The 8,260-nt window shown below is 35.7% G+C and overlaps 1 long non-coding RNA gene across 1 annotated transcript; it reads right to left on the reverse strand.

Annotated features, from left to right (window-relative positions):
• Nucleotides 1-1,006: 1,006 nt before the first annotated feature.
• LOC127118997 (uncharacterized) lies at nucleotides 1,007-3,351 on the reverse strand. Its single transcript, XR_007802537.1, has 2 exons — nucleotides 2,801-3,351; nucleotides 1,007-1,334 (listed from the first exon to the last, which is right to left on the reverse strand). It is a non-coding gene; the product is annotated as an uncharacterized LOC127118997 (long non-coding RNA).
• Between the last annotated feature and the right edge of the window lie 4,909 nt (nucleotides 3,352-8,260).

The following is an 8,260-nucleotide window of genomic DNA, read 5'->3' on the forward strand; positions in this document are numbered from 1 at the left end:
TTGTGGAACCCCACGGGAATATCTCAACTGATAATACTTTCCAAAGCTCATTAGTGGAGGAAATACAGAAATCATCATAAAAACTGATACCTATCTTTTCTCTTCGAAGTACAAATTTTATGGTTCAATTATTAGAAGTCAGAAAATCGAAGTTTACCTATCATTTCTCCCAAAAAATAAGAAAAACCTGCATTATTGCATAGCATATGTAACTTCATGCGTCATGAAAAATCAATCATACATTGCATATATCATGCATATCATATCCCTAATATTTCCTTCTCTTGCGACTGATTCATTTCCCCGACAAAATATTTCAGTAAATCCCCAGCAGATGAACCTATAAAAGTCAATTGCCAATCCATATCCCTAATACAGTTATCTTCCTTACATTACATCCACCTCATTCTCAACGAACAAATTTTTGGATATTCTTATATTTAATCCACTTCTACCTTGGATGCCCGAAAAGTTGTCGCCATTCGTACAGTTAGGTCAAAGATGATTAAATAAGGATATATGTACCCAAAAAATTTCCCTACTTTTTTCACTTTTCATCTAGCCCATGGCTCATGTCATCTACATATTCACATTACCTAATCATCCATCATAATATATTTATTTATAGTTGCATTTTTCAAATAACATCATTTGATTCAAAGGTTTCTTGCTATTTAATATACAAGGCAATGAGGTATGATTTGCAAGCTTATGGTCATGATGCTTCATCTTGACATTTTGGATTGTGGATACAACAAATTGGTGATTGATCTTGATTATTGAGTTAAGTTCTCATGAGAACCTAATCTTTGGTGTTTGAGGCCTGATCATATTGGTTACTGCTTGGCATTGAGATTTTGGTTTAAAATCTTACTTAGTGATCACCTTTGAGTGATTTTTGATTCAAGACATGGTCATTTTATTCAAATAGTCAAGAGTAATTCAAAGTCAAGTGCAAGAGTTCAAGATTCAAATGTTCAGATAAATTCAATTTTTAGAGGGAAACTATGAAGCACACACATATTTCATTTCAAAAGAGAAGCCATTTGTCATTACAAAATCATCCAAATCATATTATAATACCAATTACCAAATTACATCATTTTTGCCGAGAGTTGACTTTTGGCTAACTGTTGGCTTTTTGGTCCAAATAGTTGACCAAAGTCAACCACTACTCCTAAACACTAGTCCCATTTTTCTTCAGTTACAAGTCTTCCTATATGTTTTTGTTGCCCCAAAGCATCCAAGTTGCTCCATGAAGGAACCTTGAGTCATGAACATTGTCATGACCATACTAGCCCCTTGACCAATGCCAAGTCATGACCATACTAGCCCTGCAAAATCACATACACAATGAGAAAAGGCGAAGACCTTATGCTTCATACACAAGCCACTGCATCAAACATATGGAAAAAAGACCAACTTTCATGTTGGTAATCGGTTAACCAAAAGTTGTTAACCGGTTACATCCACGTTTCACATCCACTCAGCATACCAGAAAATCAACCCTTCGTGTTAGTAACCGGTTAACCCAAGACGGCTAATCGGTTACACCTGCACATGACCAGTCAGTCCTTTACAATTCATAACATTACCAGCAAACAAACTTTAATTCACATACAAATTCTAACAAGTCCGATTCCTTAACAACAAACTCTTAACTATTTTCCTATCAAGCTATAACTAACAGGGAACCATTTTTCATTCAACATAACTCTATTATCACTAACTACTACTAATAGTTTTCATCAACAATCTTATATGGCTAATTCAAACAATTTCATGATTCACTAACTTAACATATAACCATCTAATAACTAACTTCAATTCCCTAACTGTCAGTTTCATAACTAACACGCATTTTTCTCATTAAACTAACTCCATTAGAAACAATCATCATTTTCCTAACACTTCCACCATTAACAACAGCATCAAGATTTCCACGATTCACTACAACAGCAGCTTAAGGTGTTCTGGGCAAATAAAATACAAGAAATTGGCCAAACAACATCATTATCACCACTATACATTAACATTTTAACACTCACTTACTAACTAATCTTTTACTCCTAACAGTGCAAACAGCCACTAACTAATTCTCATCATAGTAACTAACTATAACACTACACTAATTGCTACAACAGTTGTTTTAAATTCAAATAAAGTATAACTAATCCATTTCATAACTAACCTAACTAACTTTTAAAAAATTTAACTAACTTCTAAATAATTTAACTAACCTCCAAATCAACTTATTAACATAATTGTTATCATTTCAAATTTCCTAACAGATTCTAACAAATCCCAATTAACCAACTATTTCACTTAACTAACCTAATGCATACACAACTAAATCTATCCAATTTTTTCACAAGTGACTTAAGGAGTACACTAATTAAATGCTAACAACTAACACTTAAATGAAACTAATATAACTTTAACTCTATTAAATTCCTAAAAACTTTCCTCTTCAGTCAATTAACAGTTAACCCTGCCCTAGCACATAACTACCAATGTCTGAATTTCTGACCAAAATACTTGTAAGATTTCTCTATAAATCAGTTCATCTCTTCAACAATCAAAAGGGATGATTCTCTCTCAATCACTCTCAATTCTCTCTAATTCTCACTCCATTAGTTTCTTCCACTACTCTCAATCCATTCTTTCTAAAGCTCTCTCTATACGCAATACCACACGCGTGTAGAGCAACGACCATAGCATAACCTACATACTAGGAATTTTGGAGAAGAAAAGAAGAGGATCATTGCAACAATTAAGAAGTAGATATTCGAAGGATTACCTGTTGTGTCTCTGGTATTTTATTAATCCATTTGCATCGGCCTTAAGATTCAATGAAGTATCCGCTTTGTAGATCAGTTTCTCCCTTGAAATTCATCATTTTAGTTCATAGTTTATTGCCCCAATGTAGACTGATAGCGTAGGGACCAAACCCCTAAGGTTTGGATTCCTCTTGGAGTTCCCTTCGCGTTTAATTTCAGATTTCATTTTTAGGGTTCATAGAATTGTTTGTTCAATTTGGAATATTGGGTAGGAATTAAGGAAAACATGTTGTAGATTGTGAGAGAGGGAATCAAGACGAGCAGATTGGTGTGTGTTTGGGAGAATTTGGACCTACACCGCCGCTTGAAGTGATTTTTGGTGCGGCGAGGTTTTGATCTCCAATGAAGTGGAAGGAACAAGGTTCATGGACGTGAATTGAATGAGAAATTTGAAATGAGCTTTCTAATCCCTGCACCTTCACTTGGCTTCACGTTTTGGGATCAAAGCCCTTAGCCCATCATATCTTCTGGCTACACCCCATGTCAATCCTCACACCCCCTCCTGGATAACCTTGCAACAATTCTTTGGGCTTTCTGTTTATCCCACGCTGCATTTGCTATGTACACACCATTTACACATTACACCCTCTGCCTCTAGTTTTTCTCTTTTTCATTTGTTTTGTTTTGTTTTTTATGTTGTTTTGTCACTTTTTCTATGCATTTAATTTGATTTTAGCTCATTTTAATTATTTTTGATACATTTTATTTTAATATAAAAAATACTTAGAAAGATTAATAATGGTGCTTAGAGACTAATTAGGCTTTAATTCATTTTAATCCACCTCTTGAAAGATAAATAAATAATCAAGATGATTCACATTAGATTCTAATTAGCAATAATCATTAGTTTTAGAATTTATTTTCAGTTTAGATTTTTAGAAATTAATACACATGTTAACATTAGATTTATATTAGCATTTAGTTAGCTAGTTTTAATTTTAGAAAGTAATAGGCATGTTATCTTTTAATTTCTTTATGATTCTAGTTCTTAATCAGAAATCCATGTGCTTGTGAATCATATCTTGATCATGTCCCTAAGCGATTGATTGATCAAGGTCAATTTTTATCAATTAATCACTTCACATTTACCTATTTCCTCTATCAGGTCAAGTGATCATAAGTCCCTTGATCATTTGATGGGATTAGACATCTATACTTGCACCATACTAGATCTCAAGTCTCACTTCAACTAAAGACATCATGCAAGACTCTGAACGTCAAGCACAACAAAAAGATTCATCTTCAACACTTGTCAGTCATGATGCATTTTTTGCACCACGAGCCTTAAGCAACGGAGAAGAACGAGAGGGATTACTCCTATACTTGTTCTGAGTATCTTTGGGTACGGAGCATAAGTCCCAGATATTCAAAGTGTTCGCCTCCGTTCATAGACTTTAGTGCAATTCAAATAAAACGACTTTCAAGTCTTCTTCCCCATAGACCATACTGCAACAATCAATATCTACAATAATCGTCTCTTTGGACCAAACACAACATTCTCATTGACATGCATGCATTTTATGGGTTAATCACCTCATGGTCAAACACCCATCTCTGAACCAATACCCTTCTCATGCATTACCATGTAGATCTCTGTGCTCTAGCAACCCTCATGCATTTCCCTGCGAGCTTCGGGCTCGAGCATACCATTTTCTTTTATTTTTCCCCGTGGAGCTCCGGGCTCCAGCAACTCATGCATGCCCTCTAAACTCTGTGCTTAGGAAAATCTTTCATGCCCTATATGTTATGTGCTTAGGAAACCTCATTCCTGCCCTATGAGCTTTGTGCTCAGGAAAACCCCTTTTTTTAGGTCTTGATCCATAAATCTAAGCAAAATCCTACCATTCTGCATTGGCCACACCTTCTACTAGTTAAAGCCACATTATTTGGTTCAAACACACCTACATATGGATTCAAACAACACAATTCTGGCCCAAGCAATCTTTCACCAAAACACTTTCCTCATTTTTCCTACTCTTCTTCTACACTTTAAACAACATTTTTTTACAATTTTAAGCAATTTCTTTTTTAGTTAAAGTCAAGCAACTCTTTCTTTTTCTTTTATCACACAAACCTTTTTCAAAATAATATTCTTTCTTTTCATAAAAAACTGTTATAATTTGTTCCTTAACAGTCATACTAAAATCTTAGAGCATCCGAACAAGGATCAGAATCAGCTAACGTCTACACACTTGTAGGATACGATTACAATTGTTCCCTAAAATCAACCAACGCATCCATATTTTCTACCACAAACTATGGAGCTCTGATTTTCTCATTACACTATGAGAATACGTAGGCACGAGAGTTCGAATCCTTGGTGAGCACACTAATTAATAAACTTATCTTGCCCTTTTATCTTTTGCAAAGAACCTTTAGATAATAACGCCCATTCACACAAAGAACAGAAAAATGGTTCTCATTGAGTACAACGGATGTGACGGATATTAATGCCTTCCCCTTGCATAACCAACTTCCTTACCCATTTCTATTCCCTTGGGTTTTAAAAATATTTTCCCTTTCCTTCGGGAATAAATAAAGTTTGGTGGCGACTCTGTTGCATCTTTGAGTGTGCGATGCGCTTAGATATTTTTTGCGGCACGACACAACCAACCGATCCATCAAATAATCAATTGCCGGAAGATGATACTTTTTCTTGATTGTAACTTTATTCAGTTGTTGATAGTCAACACACAACCTCATGCTACCATCCTTTTTCTTGACTAACAACACCGGCGCTCCCCACGGTGAAACACTCGGTCGAACAAACGCGTTCTCAAGAAACTCTTCCAACTTTTTCTTCAGCTCACCCAACTCTGAAGCATGCATTTTATACGAGGCCATCAACATAGGACTAGTACCGAGTACTAAGCCTATAGTGAATTCAACCTCGCACTCTAGTGGCAAATCACTGATATCATTTGGAAACACTTTTGGAAAATCACACATCACTAGTAATTCACCAATCGCCATTTTGCTTCCTGCCTTCAAAGAAGCTAACATCATAAACACCTTAGCATCATTCTTCATGAATTCATCCACTTGCTTAGCAGACACAAACAACTCATCACTTGCATCGAATTTTAGAAATGACACTAACTTATCAAAACAATTGTTATGAACATGGTTAAACTCCAACTAGTTTATTCTGAGGATAACATTGAGTTTATTCAATAGTAGACATACTAGATTCATCCCAAAATTATTTCCATAGATAGTGTGCGGGCAATTAAAACAAACTCACGACGTAGTTACTGGACCTAGAGTTGGAGTATCAACAATCATACTCCCAACCATAGAAGGAAATTATAGGATCAACCTCTCAGCACAATCAAGAGAAATAAAGGAATATGTTGCACTCGTGTCAATAATAGCAATCAATGGAGTGCTGATGACAGTTCTTCATTGCATATATTTAGTCTAAGAATCCGAGTAAAACAAGTGAAAGTTGACCTAAAATGAAGAAGAATGACCAAAGAATGAGGAAAAAATAGTTAAGTGTGAAAACTATGGACTTAGTGAAAATTGGAGTGAAAAAGGGAACAAAAGCGTACATCTAATGGAATAATCATATGCACCACCGTGCAGTATCGCGCACGCGATAGGGCATTTAAAGCTGCACCATGTGTGCGATATAAGGTATCACGCACGCAATGGTCGCTTTTCTGGGTTTTTTCTGACGCATTATGGTCCATTCTGACGCCTTTAAAAGGGGATTTTCTGCACTTTCACAAGAATATTGAAGCATGATTTTTAGGGCACGAGTGGAGATTTTTGGAGCATTTAAAGCCATTGGAGGCCATCTCTTCAAGGGATTTCTTATGTTATATTTTTCTATCAATTATGGTATTTTTAATTACACTATGAGTAGCTAAATTCTTCTAGGTTAGGTTGTGTTAGGATGATCCTATTTCTATATTGTTGGATTATATGTTAATTTGACCATTGTATGAACCTATTGATCTATAATCTTATTCAATTGCTTCTTGTTCATAATTCTTTTTATGCGAGATACTTTTTTAATCGGATTTTGGGCACATATGGAATATTGATCATTAGTAAATGTGTTGGACCTAGGGAAATTTGTGTACTTACGCTGGTTGAATAGGGATAGGAGACCCTGAGTAGTGGCATAAATAATTAACGTTCTATACATCGCCTAACCCGGCTTACGCTGGAGGACTAGGGATAGAAAGCTCCGAGTAGTGGTTAGTAAGTTATTTTGTGAGGGGTCGGCTATAACGACTTTATTAATTCTCTGCGAGGTTATAGTGATTAGATCATTCATATAGGGAATCAAACATCAACAATAGATGAATAAGGGATTCAACAACACAACCTAGCCTCTTTCGTGACATTATTTACTCGTTTATTTACTTTTCGTACTGAAACTCGCCCCCCCCCCCCCCCCCCCCCCCCCCACACACACACACACTTTTTACTAGTTTTTATAAATTGTACACATTTTGTCTTGCTTAGAGGCAGTCCCTGTGGATTCTATTTTTTTTATTACTTCGACATTATTGGTACACTTGCCGAGAAGTCACTAAGTTTTTGGCGCCGTTCCTGGGGACTATTGATTTTTCAACAAGGCAACGTTTGTGAAATTGTTTTTATTTTTATTTTAGTCTTTTTAATGTATTGTTTATCGTAATTCTATTGTGGTATTTTTGTTGTTGGTAAAGTGCAGGGGACAGGTGTTGACAAGTTATTATCACACAGCTAATAGCCAAAACTATGGGAGACTACTGCAGGCCTATTAATGCATCACAAGTTTCTATGGAATTTGTTCCCGCTGATCCTGCAAATTTCAACATCAAATATGTTGTGCTTTTAGATTTAAGGGATAAACCTTTTGACAAGAACGCAAATAGTCACCCATGGGTTACCTAGCTAGGTTTCATGAGACAACATCAATGTGCCAACTAGAGGGTATCATAGAAGATCAGGTAAAACTCAAATTGTTTAGCTTCTCGTTAGTCGGTAGAGCAAAAGATTGGTTATTATGTCTGCCAAATGGGGTAATCAAAACTTCGAAAGAATTGAAAGATAAATTTATAGGAAGATTCTTCACTACAACATAGTTCATAAAAAAGAAAAGTTGAAATCACGCAATTCGAGCAACAAGAGATCGAATCTCTTTACGATGCTTGGGAGAGGTTTAAGTTATTGATAAGCAAATGCCCTAATCACAATATGAGTGACATGGAGCAAATGCCGAATTTTGTAAAGGGCATCCAAGCACAAGTTCAAATTTTTTTAGACGCATCCGTGGGTGGGACAATAAGAGCACCAACTAAACCGTAAGTAAAAGAGCTGATAGAGAAGATGACTCTGAATGAGTATAACTTTTCAAATACTAGAGGGTTAAGCACTCTAGAAACCAAGAATATATCTCATAGTGAATCGACTTTAGGAGG

This window comes from Lathyrus oleraceus, chromosome 2 (assembly GCF_024323335.1).
Source record: "Lathyrus oleraceus cultivar Zhongwan6 chromosome 2, CAAS_Psat_ZW6_1.0, whole genome shotgun sequence".
Taxonomy (NCBI): domain Eukaryota; kingdom Viridiplantae; phylum Streptophyta; class Magnoliopsida; order Fabales; family Fabaceae; genus Lathyrus; species Lathyrus oleraceus.